Source organism: Epargyreus clarus, unplaced genomic scaffold (assembly GCF_041222505.1).
Source record: "Epargyreus clarus isolate Ecla_fem2 unplaced genomic scaffold, WU_Ecla_fem_2.2 ptg000035l, whole genome shotgun sequence".
Taxonomy (NCBI): domain Eukaryota; kingdom Metazoa; phylum Arthropoda; class Insecta; order Lepidoptera; family Hesperiidae; genus Epargyreus; species Epargyreus clarus.
Genome location: NW_027332240.1, coordinates 5,898,503 through 5,912,252, shown reverse-complemented (window position 1 = coordinate 5,912,252; position 13,750 = coordinate 5,898,503). Strand labels below are relative to the sequence as shown.

Genomic DNA, 13,750 nt, shown 5'->3' with positions numbered 1-13,750 from the left:
GGAGACGCCCATCCGCAATCTACATAGCAAAATTACAAACATTTATATGATTTTAAACAAAAAACAGATATAAAGCGGGAATTAAAAAAAAAACATTTGACATCCATATCATGGGGATGAATATGAATAATGTTATTAGGTAGAAATAGGTGTGGCGGCGGTACCGCCGGAGTTGATCCACAAAGGGTTCTACCACCTTCATATACATACGAACTAACATGACAAGTTGAATAACAGGTTAAAACAAAAACCTCGTAAAAAATCGGTTGTCTGTAAAGTCGGTTTACTGACGATAGTTGAACGTGACAACGTCATATGAAAATACTGATGGAATGGTTGCATTTTTCAAAAGAAATTTGTAAAATAATAATTAATTAATTAATTAATTTTAAACTAATAATTTACTTAACACTATCAACATTTATCAATAGTATGACATAACCTATAAACTCAGTTTCTCAACTTTTGTGTCAATCTAACAATTAATCAATCAATCATAGTTTACGATAATGAAATATCAGTGTACAATTATTTACCTTTATTGTTGTAGTTGTTGTAAATGATAAATGACGAATCTAAGCACTCCATATTTTCACTACAGACACAGCTGACGATACTTTAACCACACGTGTGAACTTGTATTGTGACGCTTTCTTGTTTTTCCAACGCCAAGAACGTTCGAGAAAGACAAAGACAGAGACACAAGCATGCGCCGATTCAATGCGCCTAATTCTCTAGTGCTGCGCGCGCGGCAGACCGATCATAGTTGAGTGGGAGAGAGACGCAAGGCATTCGGCGGGCCTCTCTCTCGTTCGGTGACTCATCGTAACGTTACCGGGCGTTACACTTTTTCATAAGTGACTCCCAGCCGCAACCTAATTTAAGACGTTGTCACGTCAAAAAACGAAAAAAGGAAGAGAGAGACAGTCTCGGATTACGATTACACTTACGTTCGGCGTTTAGTGGGGGGAGAGGGGGAGGGCATAAGCCAAAACAGCTAAAAACGCCTCATTTAATTTATAAAGGCCTCCTTAATACAATGTGTGTACGTGTACATTTGCACAACTACAGTGACATCCCGGTAAAAGACTTGCAATCATACATTAAGTGTAATATCCGAATCTTTTGATAACAAATCATGGTGACTCAAGGGACGTTTCGCAGATGAGTCAGTGTCGCAGGGAATTCCTGTAACTAAACAAAACACTTGTGTCACCAGAAGAGCTCCACTTTATTCCTTTAATTGTAATTAGGGGTGCCCTTTGGGTCATAAAAGCAGAATGTGCATTACATCAGTGAATAATATCGAGATGAATATTACAATTTTTGTAACGTTATGCTGATGATATATATTATGCAAACACGTGTGTGAGTACACGGACTCCATTTCTATTCCTTGTTGTAATTGCGGATATGGTTACAGAAAAGGAGAATGTGCATTACATTAGTGTAAAATAACAAGCGGTAATAACAAGTAAGTTACAATGTAATGTTACGCTACACGCACCGCTTTTAAGCTATTCTAACTCCAGGCGTCTTCATCGTGCAATATCGATCTAGTATATCAACATACGAAAAACTTGCAAAGTAAAGGAATTTCAATTGGACTTAAAGACACGCTTAACCAATGCGGTAATTCTGGCAAAAATCAAAACGTACATACATATATTGTACGTGTCTCTAATTCTTTGGCCCTGACCTGAGAGGATAGAGGACCTGATTGATTATTAATGACTGGTCTTAGCAGATACAAAATTTTACTAAACTAATCATCATTATAAGTTAGCGCACCATTGTAATATTTGTAATGCCACAAAAGTGTTACGCATTACATTACGTGCAAATTCTGTCTCCATTAAGGAAGTGGGTTTGGAAAAAGATTTATTCAGGGAATCAAATTAATGCCACAAAAAACATTCTTCACTGACTTCTTGTTTTCTTTGTATTTATTCCGGGAAAAATGTAATATGACATATTGGCAACGCAGTAACATTTCAGTTACCTAAAAAATACTTCCTTGTAATTATTTTAAGTACAAAACTTCGTATCGTCATTAGGGATGCTCTTTTCACTTATTCATGTATCTAATCTAAGAATTCCCTCATTTAAAAGGAGCTACTGATTCGTTTAATATTAAACTATTATATCGCGTCCGTATGCCAAACAGTCACAAATTCCAGTGTGGATAGAATGTTTGACTTGGTTTGTGTAAGCTAAGCGCGCCTACGCGACATTACACTACATCTTGAAAAAATAAAAAATACCCATACAGTTATATATTTCTGTTAACTTCCATGAAAACGATCCTGGTTCGATCCTTGGCAAAGCAAATCTTTACTAAAAGCCTTGAATATTTTACATAAACTTTTCCAAAAATCGTAAGCTTTGTTTCAACGATAATACCAACATTAACAACCCAATTTGGGGCACATTTTACTTACTACCAACGACAAAATATAAACGCCAAAGTAAACAGGATTTTGTTAGGCAATCTGCCTAATGGAACGCCCCGCCCCGAATGGCAGAAATGGCTGTAAATAGCAAATTAAGGCTAATAGAGAACAGTATAATTTAGAACAGCAATTCCTGTTTTTAGGCTTTAATTACTGAAACTAGGTATATTGGTTGTGACTCTCTGTAAAAATTACTGTTCAAATTCATAGAATTTCCTGCGCTTTTATGTACTTGAGATTGTTCAGGAGGCATAAAAGAAGGTACAAAGCAAGGCACATTTTTTTAAACGGTCGCCTAATGGTAAGTGGCTACTGTTGCCCCTGTAGATATTCCTACCTGAGGTCGGCCCAACATGCGCCGTTACCCCTGAGGACTAAACTGGAACGACTCGGGTAGGTCGACCTCAGGTAGGAATATCTAATCCTATCTGGAGTTTATTACAGATGTCCATGGGCGGCAGTAGCCACTTACTATTAGGTGGACTGCATGCTCGTCTGCTTCTCCTATATAATAGAAAAAAAATAGAAATTATAGTAATTGCAACCTATAAAATTAACGTCAAAACATTGCTAAAACATGGCGTGTTCATAATATCGGAATGGGGACGTGTATCCATTAACGAATTAAATAGTTTTTATGCGAAATAAACTAATGGAGTGAGTCAGCGTAGTTAACTTAAGTGATAACTCTATTATGTTTTTGTTTATAGCTTTTGTTCGACCTTTGACATATTTATAACACAAGAACACCCGCGGCCATCTTGTGACTTTTTTACACATACATTTCCGATAGTTTAGGGTTCTTGCTATAATACCTAATGGCTGAGTAGATCTTTTTTTTTATAATTTAGGAATAGCAGACGAGCATGCAGTCCTGCAATAGTGTGATAGCCTAGCTGTTAAGAAACTTGAACTCTCGATCGAGGGGTCCGAGATTCAAATCCCAGGCACACACCTCTGTTTTTTCAAATTTATGTGCGTATTAGAAATTAATTATCACTTGCTAAACGGTGAAGGAAAACATCGTGAGGAAACCTGCATACTTGAGAGATTTATATAAAAAAAAAACTCAAAGGTATGTGAAGTCTACCAATACGTACTAGGCCAGCGCGGTGGACAATGGCCTAACCCTTCTCATTATGAGAGGAGACCCGTGCCCGTGAGATGTGATGGTTATTGGCCACTACTGCCAAAACATATCAGTAAATAACCCCAGATAACATAAGACACCTACTTTAAGTCTACTCGCTACTCTACTTGCTTGTAACGCCTGGGATAAGTATGTCCTCTAACCACACCATTCAAACCAGAACACAGCAGCGCTTAACACAGCTGTTATTAGGCAGATCTATGTGGCGATGGTGCCGACGGATTTGAACCACAAAGTCTACCACTATCAAAATGTACTAGTTCAAAATCATCATCAACCCATTACTGTCCCACTGCTGGGCACGGGTCCCCTCTCAGAATGAGAAGGATTAGGCCACCGCGCTGGCTAAGTGCGTATTGGTGGACTTCACATACCTTTGAGATTTTGTTTCACATATAATCACTTAGGTATGCAGGTTTCCTCACGATGTTTTCCTTCATAGATCCTTCACGATGTTTTCTAGTTTAAAATATTGAAGAGATACTTCTAAAGTCTATAGAATCTACAGTCCTTTAAAATATGTTTAGACGTTTTTAATATAAATCGTTAAAGAAAGTGAAAATATTAATTTTCTCACAATTTATAACATTCTAAAGTACAGTCGACGAAAACAATTTGTACCAATTCCTCCAATCGTAAATAATAAATATATATCCCTGACTGTACCTTTGTGAAAGTTTCGTCGTATAAGAAATTCGTCGATACGTCGTTCAGTGAAATTTTAATTACATTAACCATTTAAGGGTTAACAGCATGTCGAACAAGTTATTTGTGTGTAAACTTAAATGATGTTGGACGTAAATTGTTCGAATCGAGTTTGACAATTTGTAAAAAAATACGTTGTGCTAATAAAGGACGTGTGTAAAATTATTAAAAACTTACTAATTAAAAAACATCTTGTATTTTCTTTCAAATACTTCTTTTTACGAATGAGAAAACAAGAATACAACAAATGGCATCATTTCTTTCATCAGTTCCTTATAGAGGTACCCTAACTATCACGGACCTGTTACTGTTATGTATTGGTGCGGGCTGCGTCCCGCAAGTCGGAGGTAGAAGTGAATAAATCAGTGTGCAACCAACCGGCGAGTTTGTTTGACGTGCATTCCCTTATATCTTCTCTGAACATACACCACACATCACACGATCCCATCCTCGTCGCCACGTGTGGTGTATGTTCAGAGAAGATATAAGGGAATGCACGTCAAACGAACTCGCCGGTTGGTTGCACACTGATTTATTCACTTCTACCTCCGACTTGCGGGACGCAGCCCGCACCAATACATAACAGTTACCAATCTTATTGTAATAGCCACCAATATGACACAACCACTGAACAATAAAAAGATACAACAGTCACAGGCTAAGATGTGTGGCCTTACTTAAATTTTGTAAAAAAGAAAAATTATTTAACGTAAGTTCTTGTGGATAAAACACACAATTAAATAAATACCTACACACATCGTATTAACACAATACTTTTTAATTCGTTTAAAAATATGATAGTAGATTGAGGCTCATGAATCGATCAACAAGAATGTCACAGTAATGGTCATGTGCGAGTCGAACTCGCACAGGGAGGGATCCGTACCATTTATTATTTTATTATTATTAATATTTTTAATTTATTATGATAGTGGCTATAGAGGTAGATTTATCATTAGTATACGCTTATTAGGGTGGAATAGATAAACCGAAAAACGCCGAAAAATACCGGTATAGTCCGCGCCAAATTGCTAGTCCGCTCAGAAGTCGTTGCAAGCAGGTAGAGTCATACCACATGGCGACGCGACGGGAGAGCAGACTAGCAGTTTTACGCGGACTATAACTTCTCTATTAAAAAAAAACAATTGTCTATCTATTACGCTTCGAGATTATTAGAGCCCTATGATAAGACTGAATAGGTAAAATGGGTTCCGTTTTACCCCTACGGAACCCTAAAGTCACGGCAAGACCAATGAGCCAATCCATCAATCATATAACCACAGTTCTTATTCGCCTCGTTAAAATTTACGAGAGCAGAGAACGATTAGCGCCATATTTGTTTATGGGTGGAGTGATATTGTCTGTGGTCAATGATATTAATGATAGGCTACGACATGGTCTTATAGTCCGACGAACTTATGTGTGCGTGTGGCGGTTTCCGAAAACAGCCAGATTTTCAATTTTACCAGTAAAAAGTTTTTATTTATTCAGTAATTTAATGAAATTACAATCTTAAGGGTATGCTTAGACATTAGTAAAAATATGTTAAATATTGATACTAATTAATTACAACATTATGATTGCCAGTGGCGCCGCTGTCAACTAATAACTAATTTTTAATCAGCTGCTACACGGAACAAAAAGTTTCTCGGAATATTATTATGCCGTCGTTATGAAAAATGCAGTACATATTATAAAAATGATAGTTCTGAGAAAAACTCGTTTAAATTAAGGATTATTATTTAAGCGACTTTCAATTTAAATTGTTTTTCTTCCTATTCTTCTGGTGCCATTTGTGCATAAAATGAATCGCGCCAAAATGTCGATTACTACGTTCTTTACGAGGGCAGATTATTGGCTAGCGAGTTTCCGCGTATGAAGGTGGTCTGGTGAGTACCCACCTATAATCGAGTTACACATTAAAGATATTAATAATTAGCCAAGTGCGAGTCGAACTCGCACGTGGAGGGTTCCGTACCATCAAATTTTCATTTGTTTTTTATTTTTAGTATTTATAACATAGCAGCATAGATGCATTACCAATAGCAGTCATGGAAGTGAATGCGTTGTGGAAATTTGAACTGTCTACGGTACAATAGATAAAGAGCAAAAATGCCGAAAAATAGCTGTTTCTGTATTCTGAAGATTTTTTTTATATAGTATGTATTGTCTTAGCGGCCACCAATATACATATTCTGTGAAAATTTCAAGTGTCTATCTATTACCGTTCCAGACATAGAATCCTGTGACAGACGGACAGACAGCGGAGGCTCAGTAATGCGGTTCCGTTTTTACCCTTTGGGTACGGAACCCTAAAAATTGACCCGCAATAAAACATGTACTTATACGGCTATCTAGTTTAAATTTATGAAAGGCGACGCACCCCGTTAATCAATGCGACAGATAATAAACACTTTTTATTAAATGGCAGCCGGCTGATAATGAGACGCTGTTTGTATGAGAGCAGCGAAGCATGCAGTCCATCTGATGATAAAATGGTCTTTCAGAAATAGGTGTTATATTTCTGCCTTAATAGTAACAGTGTGGCGTGAGGTTAGGTGTGGTAAGGAGATATCTGAGGAGTTTCTTAGTCCTCAGGGGTAACAACTTATCTGTAGCCCATCTTTGACGACCCGCGTGGCGGAGCGGTCACCGTACCGGTCTGACGTGCAGAGGGTCCCGGGTTCGATCCCCGGCCAGACAGAAATCTAAATGATGGATTTAGGTTTCTGTTTCTGGGTCTGGGTGTTTGTGTACTTGTCTTTGTGTGTGTCCATGGCATCCACGATACAGGGAATCCTAGTGTGGGGCTGTGTAAGAAGCGTTATTATTATAAGCGTTATTATCTTAGTGGGGACTCGAATCCTATGTTGGGTTGATGACAGGTGTCCATGTGTGTCAATACACAACCTTTTTCGAGATTTTAGTATTTCATATTGAATTTTCAACTAGAAAAATGTATAACAACAAAAAGTCCGACTGCTTAAATATTACTCCCACAATTTAACCGAATCCAACGATACCTCGTATGTTAAAATCCGTCAAGCCGTTTGGACTGCAGAGAGCGTTAAAAAATGAGACTTACACACATTCGCTCAAAAATATTACTTAAGTCAAATCATCATCAACCCATTATTGTCCCACTGCTGGGCACGGGTCTCCTCTCAGAATGAGAAGGATTAGGCCATAATCCACCGCGCTGGCCAAGTGCGTATTGGTAGATTTAAGTCAAATAAATAACATGATGTTGAGTAGTGAAGTAAATTGACTAAATGACTAAGCATTTGACCCGACTACCTGTTCAAATTCACGCACCGTTCTAAATAAACTGACCACAACTCGTCCTCATACGCTCAATAAAAACGTCACTTGGTCTGAAAATGACAAATGACGTCACAATGTGTTAAACATTTCTTTGAATATGACGTAGCTCATTGTAGGTCGGAAAAATAGTAAATAGAAAAGGAAATTATTAATATTACTCACTTTTATAATTTACTAAAATTCAGTTTTCTAGTTTGAAAGGCTTAGTTAATTTAATACCTTTGTTATTCTTCTACAAAAAAAAACTCAAAACAGAAAAACGACGTCCTACCTCTAAGTCTACGACTTTTCGGCTACGTCTAAATCTATGTCTGCGTCCTACGTTTAGCTGAATCTAACCAAACCTAATATGTTAATATTCATCAAGCCGTTTGTGCCAAAAGGGACCATGTGGTCAAAAAACATTACCATCCGCTAAAAGAATTAACATACTCTTCAACAATACAAGCTTAACCCTAGTGTGTTGGTCCATTTAACTAGCAAACCTTAATTAGTCCACACATCATGCAGTTAAAAAAAAACACTAACGCATGACGTCATAAAACATGAAACATTTCCTGTAACACGACACTAAGCGTGAATCGGGAAAAGAGTCGGTTCAAACTAGTTCAGTGACTCAGAAGTAACGCTTCGCACGAGACCATTTGTTTGACAACAGACGGTGCATGTGCGTATCGTAAATGTTAAAAGGTAAACTGGGCAAATGTCCATAGGCGGCGTTGACTACTTTCCATCAGGGAGCACGTCTGCTAAATCGTTAGGTTAACCAAGAAAAAAAAAATAGGCAAAGATAAAACAGCTCAATTTATTCTGTTAGATTAAAGTATTCATGTTCTGTATTGAGTTGCCTCTGTTTGTCTTTTTCAGATTATTGTGTGATAGCTTAAATGCAAAACGAAAAATAAGTAACGGTACCATGAACATACGACTTATTTTTTGTTTGTCATAAAAGATTTCTGGAAAAGACTTAAAAATCGAATTTATTGTTTAGCACGACATTCAGTTAACCAAAGTCTGTTACCTAATAACAGCAGTGTTAGGCGCTGCTGTGTTCCGTTTGAAGGGTGTAGTAAGGGAGACAAACTTTTCCGAGGCGTTCCAGCTTAGTCCTCAGGGTTAGCGGCGCATCTGTGGCCGACCTCAGGTAGGTATATGTAATCCTATCTTGGGTTGATTACAGATGTCCATGGGGGGCAGTAGCTACTTACCATCAGGTGGACTGTATGCTCGTCTACTACTCCTATATTATAAAAAAAGTCTATTACCTACTTTTCGCAGTTCGAAAATAGTCCAGGGTCTCCAAGAGTCCGTAGAGACACGTTATTATTACTTATAATACTCCCGAGCCCATAATTTCTGCTCAGAGGCCCAACTCGCGTAAATCTCTCACATTATATGTTTCGCTTTTAGAAATTGCGTTGTGGCGACGAGCCGACGTTATTCGGTCGAGTTATTCGGAACGGAAATAAATATTGGTAAAAAATTGTCTATTTCATTGCGAGCTTCTCTAAGTGCGTCAAAATCGATTCTTTTTGGATTGGTCAATAATATTTCTGCTAAAACTTTAAATTAGGTCTCCAGATGTAGTAAACGCCTTCCATCCGATGTAAATTAACTGCTTCTAAAGAGACTATACACAATTACAAACGACTGAAAACAACTGAAAAGGAAGAAATACAGCGAGTGAACACAAAATATTGTCAACGGCCACAGACCCGCCGCTACCTCTGAGGACTAATTTGGAAGGCCTCGGGTATATTGTCCTTGCTACACTTTTCAAACCAGAACAGAACAGCGCTTGACACTGCTGTTATAAGGGAGAAACGTGAGGCGATCGTGTCGATGGAGTCGAGGTCTACCTCTACCTTAAAAGTTTTCAAAAAGACACCTCACGACTACCTACCTACTTCTTGCTTTACCCATTACCAAAAACAGAACAACATTATCGTAGTCGTTTTAAGTCAGAATTTGGCCTAATTTTAACAAACATCATTGTTTTGTTTTCGTTCAGTTGTATCGTTTGCGTAACATCACACATATCCAAAATCCAACAGACACTGACACACAATACACTCGACAGTTTGACGGCTTCTCCGGCCGGTGCTATTTCCAACAGATTTATTTTTGGAAAAGGAAATAACATAAAAGGAAAATATTACGAGTATACAGTTCTACGTTAATATTAGTGGTCATATAATTGTTTGATATCGCTGTTTTGAAGGAATCATCTGTGGGTCGACTCTGGTGACACTATCGTCACACCTTTCTGCCTAGTGTTAAGCGTTGCTGTGTTTTGGTTTGAAGGGTGTTGTAAGGAAGACATACTTTTTTTTTCGAAAGGGATATCTTCGAAAGGTACCCGGTGCCGTGGGAGCGACACAGAGTTATGTGGGATTCTTACTGCACTAAAACCCCCCCGGTAGCCTCAGCGCTGCGTAGAGGGCTCCGGGATCTCCAAAGGAACGCAACCGGAGCCCTCTTAGCGCGTTGCCCCGTCGGGCTCCGCCCAGGTGAGCTTGACGCTCGCCAAGGAAGACATACTTATCCGAGGCATTCCAGGTTAGTCCTCAGGGATAGCGGCGCATCTGTGGCCAACCTCGGGTAGGAATCCAATCTTATTTGGCGTTAATTACAGACGTACGTGGGTGGTAGTAGCGACTTACTATCAGGCGGACAGTTTTTTTTTTATCTTACTATAGGCTTGCGTTTGGCTGCAACGTTACCTGATGTTAAGTGAGATGCAGCCTTGGATAAAACCAAATATTTGAAATTTGAAAGAATTTGCAATTTAACCTTAGATTAACTTTTGTCCGCCGGTCACGGGACGACGGGTTGTACATTTTAATTAATGTTTACAGTTTATATGCAATGATTAACTGTTGATTCAAATTCGTAGAACAATTTGAGGAAAACATCAAGTTATTCATAACAACTTCCATGTTTTTGTTCAAAATAACTTATTGTATCCATACATAAATTACATATAAAAAGTCTGACTGCATCATCGCATACCTTTTTTCATATATTTTATTTTGAAATAATAAACGAGCTTGCAACTGCCGTCCATGGACATCTATAATCAACCATAGATAAAGTTAGTCATACTTGAGGTCAGCTCCAGGTGCTTTGAGAACTAATTTACTAGATCGCGATGGAATATGTCTTCCTTCCCACACTCTTCAAATCTGAAGCGCCCTTAACATTGCTGTTAATAGGCAAATTTAGGAGCGGGGGGTGTGTTTTCGGAGTCGAACCGCAAATGATTGTAGTACCTTGAAAACTATACACCATTGAAGCTATAACGTAAACAACATAAACACGACTAAATGAAGATTTTCAAAAGTCCTTAATTTCCGTAAAAAATCAATAAAAATATGATCAACCGGCAAGGCGTGTTAAATGAGACATACACACGCTCGAATAACATTACCCTCGACTCGGCAAAAATATATAAACAATGAAGTTTTTCTAGACAGACGCAGTTAGTTATTGAGGTTCAAACGAGACGTTGTCCTAGATAATAGGGTGCAATGAAACCATACTTACCCATTTGGAGGTTGGAGCGCGTCCAACTAAATTGATTCAAATTGTTAGTTGTAGTCTTTTGTTTTCGTTTTGGTTTCTGCCTGATACTAATATTATATGTACTTTTAATATAGGAGTAGCAGACGAGCATACAGTCCACCTGATGGTAAGTGGCTACTGCCGCCCATGGACATCTGTGATCAACCCCAGATAGGATTAGATATTCCTACCTGAGGTCGGCCACAGATGCACCGCTACCCCTGACGACTAAGCTGCAACGCCCCGGAAAAGTATGTCTCCCTTACCACACCCTTCAAACCGGAACACAGCAGCGCCTAACACTGCTGTTATTAGGTAGAAATAGGTGTGCGGTGGTGCCGCTGGAGTCGAACCACGAAGAGTTCTACCACCTTCAAACGTATTTCTATCGTGAAGTTCTGCATTTCAGTGGGAGGGTGTGGATGCCAGATGATTTACACGTGAGGCGACTACCTTAGTCCTCAGGCACTCTGTATTCAGGCACTCCTGAGGACTAATACGGTCCCATTGCTTCTCACAGACGCTTTGCCATAGAAAAGCAAGCAATATTATGAGGTACAGATGTTAAGCGCTGCTTTTTCCAATTTGAAGACAATGGTAAGGGACCACTATCAGAAGGACTGCAAGCTCGTTTGTTACTCTAATAGAAATAGTTTCATAGGCCCATAGATTAGGTCATCATCCTCTACATCATTTGAGTTAATCAGAGTATGCGAAATTTGATTAATTGATACTGATTGGAGTAAGACAGTTGTATATGCGTTGACGCCATCGCCTACATAACAATATTTAGGGTTGCCAAAAGTAAAATCGATATTATACTTTCCCCATTTGACAAAAAAAAAATCTTTAATTTTTAGCCTGATGATCAAGAAAATATTAATTCGTTGCTTACGATTGTATTGTTTGCTTTTTGAAATTCCGTAAAGTGTATAATTTCGAGTATACGTGTACGAAGTAATACGTATGTAATATCGGTAGCGGTAATGCGTTTAGTGAAAACTGTTTTAACCAGTATTGAAGAGATAAATCTAATTTGCAATAGAGACTAATTTTGGAAAGTAGCAACCCTAAACAGAAAACGTGTCTGTCAAGCAATTAATAGACGAATCAAGTAGTACTATTCAACCGTTTGATTACTACAGTTTGACGTACAGTACATAAACGTTCGGAGATATTACTATCACGGTTCTAAGACCAACCAATTCCATGGTTTATTAGTTATTCACTAAAATTCATTTGAAAACGGTAACACTGTTGACAATATTGTTTACTAAATCTATGTCCGTTTTTAGAACGTTTGATGTGTAACACACAAAATGTTAGGTGTTACAAAAAAAAACACTTATTTGCGGAAAAAATAAGTATAATTTTATCGTGTTTCAAAGTTATATATAATAAAATAGATATAGTCAAAGCTGTTAATTCCTATTCTGACGACATGGTACATTGTCTATACCCTGGTGATAGAGACACGCGCCCAACATTGAGACAGCTATGAATTAATCAAATATTACTTAAAAAAGATAAAAAAATGCATTACGACAAAAGATGTCACTCATAACAGAAGTATGGGACCTTTTATCAAAGTAAAAGTGAATTGGAACAGGTAGAATTTAAGGAAATCCATATGTTATCCACTTTAAAATGTTACGAAATTGAGAACAGTATTTTTAAGACTTTCGAAGTCGACAGTGAATTAGATGTTATTTTTCCTCATTAAAAAAGTTTCATTCAAAAAAAGTTGGTATAAGTATAGTGGAATAATTTTGACTCATAACAATTGATTCATTCAATAAATGGAATAAACAACAGAATCTATCTCTTTTTGGTTTCTATGACATACCTAACCTACGTACTTTCCATTTCTAGGTCTTCTGACTCATTAAATATTACTCCAACCGTTTTTATAAATATAAATGCCATGGTTCTTCATATTTCACAAGCTTATAAAAATGTAAGCATATTCCTGACATTTTATAATATTTTAATACGCGAGTGCGCGAGTTTAAACGAAACTTTTTGTGTCAACAAATTGGGTTAAAACTCAAATATTATGCACATATTTTGTCAAGGACCCTCATATTTGTTAAGCGTTTCCAAAAGGAAGTAAACAATTAGAACTCAGAATAAAGCGAGTAATAATAATCATAATCCTTTCACTGGTAACTCAAAAAACAATTCCAATAATCATCACTTAGCACATATTGAAAATAAAAATAAAACATACATCGATAAACTTCGTTCACAAACTAACAAACGCGTCGAGACCGCACGATCCGCGCCGCACGCGCCACGAGACTGGCCGGAGACGAAACATTCAACACACATCATTCACCTTCGATTTCCGTCCCATTCGAACCCACAATAAAACACACACGAGCGAAAGGAACAGAAAATACCTAGGTGTCGTTAATTGATCGTATCTCCGCCACACGGAGGTGTGTTTCGCAAAGCTTTGTTCGAGTCAAGGACGATTTACTAAACTCTAAGCTAAGTGGAGATAAAACGGTTCGCGAGATGTCATCTCCGTGCATAAGAAATGCTATGGCGC

The 13,750-nt window shown here is 37.9% G+C and overlaps 1 protein-coding gene across 1 annotated transcript in view; it reads right to left on the bottom strand.

Annotated features, from left to right (window-relative positions):
- The window catches only part of Fak (protein tyrosine kinase 2 Fak), an 88,173-nt gene extending 74,694 nt beyond the window's left edge, over positions 1 to 13,479 (bottom strand). The window contains exon 1 of the mRNA XM_073092329.1: positions 13,427 to 13,479. The gene's annotated coding sequence lies outside the window, so the exon portion shown is untranslated. The remainder of the gene's footprint in view (positions 1 to 13,426) is intronic.
- Between the last annotated feature and the right edge of the window lie 271 nt (positions 13,480 to 13,750).